Raw genomic sequence first — 1,573 nt, forward strand, 5'->3', positions numbered from 1 at the left:
CGATGCACGGCTCGAGATAAAAGAATTCAGACGGGACAACAATCCTACACATGTACAGCCTGGAAGCATGGCAGCCGAACGATGCGCGATGTGAAGGCTAAAGCTGCAAAAGAGCTTATTGGAGAAGAGTTTTAATTGAAAAGAGTGAAACAGCGCGCGACACTTTTCCACCGTTTACGCTCGGTGTTCGTTCCGATCTATCCTTTGTTGTTGTACGTGTCGTTGTACACCGATCGTTTCCTAAACGATAAAAGGGTATACATTGCGTAAAGGAGCCGATTAACAGGGTTTAAACAGAGAAGATAAACGAAATGAAAGAACGAAGAGAAACGGATGAATAGATTTATAGAGAGAAATGATTCGAAGAAAGAAAAAAAAAAAAAAGAAAAAGAAAATGAAGAAGAGAAAGAAAGGAGAAAAGATAGATAGATAGATAGATAGATAGATAGATAGAGAAGGAGATAGAACAGGCACTTGTGAGTAAAGCGCTTCTGCGATTATGTACGAAACGAAGAAGAAATTCTGTGAGTCTTAAATATATTTTGTATAAGCCATTCTCACCTTTTTTTCTTTTTTTTTTTTTTTTTATATATATATTGCTTCTTTTTATTCGTTATTATTTTTTTTTCTTTTCTTTTTTACATCGCGTTTTCACCGGCTATTTAATATTATTATTATTATTAATAACGCGGTTAAAGTCAAATGTGAAATGGCGTTAAAAGTGAGAGAGAAAGAGAAAGAAAGAGGAAAGAAAGAAATAAGAAGTAGACGCGTTAAAAGCAAATTAAGGTATATACGGTTATACAGGTATAACCTTCGATTATCGAGCATATATATATATATATATACTATAATAAAATGGATATATAAAAAGAGAGTGGAGCTTAGTGAAAAAAAATTAGTGGAGCAGAATGGAAACGATTCTCGATAAAGCTCGACCCATTCTTATCGGTTATCCCCATAATAAAATTCTCGGGATCGCATTCTTCTTCGTTCACATCTCAGGCTTTTATGGAAGAGAGGGGGGTCGATCTACGTTTTCGATATTCGCGGAGGATCGAGCTATCGGTTCGTCGAGTATGGTTCCCATACGTGAGGGAAAAACGTGAATGAAAAAGAAAAAAAGAAATGTATCGGAATAATGAAATAGTTTCGTGAAATGAAAAGAGAGAATGATAATCAAGGAAGAATAACGAGCTATCGATCGAGAGGATCGGATGAAAGAAATATGAAATAACTTCGAAGGAAAGTTGTTCGTTCGTTTCTTTCGACTTTATATCGGATTATGATAATCGTTGACACAATTGTATTCTTTGGCGTTCTTTTTTCTTTTTTTTATTTATTTTATTTTTCTTTACTTTTCGTTTGACTTTTAAGAAAATTTTAAGAAAAAAAAAAAAAAGACAAATCCTTGGCTTATCACCTAAAAACGTATGTATTTTCTCGTTGTACGATAATTGCGCATCCACGACGAGGCACGATTTGCACAATAATAAAATCGAAATAAGGAAAATGTGATAGACCAGAGATTGATGAAGCGATATATAATCGGGGGGGGAGTGGGGGGCGGGGG

General features: G+C 35.0%; 1 protein-coding gene across 8 annotated transcripts in view; it reads right to left on the reverse strand.

The window, feature by feature from the left end:
* LOC102671278 (troponin I-like) overlaps positions 1-1,573 on the reverse strand; it is a 28,061-nt gene that overhangs the window by 6,860 nt on the left and 19,628 nt on the right. The window lies entirely within an intron of this gene.

Source organism: Apis dorsata, unplaced genomic scaffold (assembly GCF_000469605.1).
Source record: "Apis dorsata unplaced genomic scaffold, Apis dorsata 1.3 scaffold_468, whole genome shotgun sequence".
NCBI lineage: Eukaryota > Metazoa > Arthropoda > Insecta > Hymenoptera > Apidae > Apis > Apis dorsata.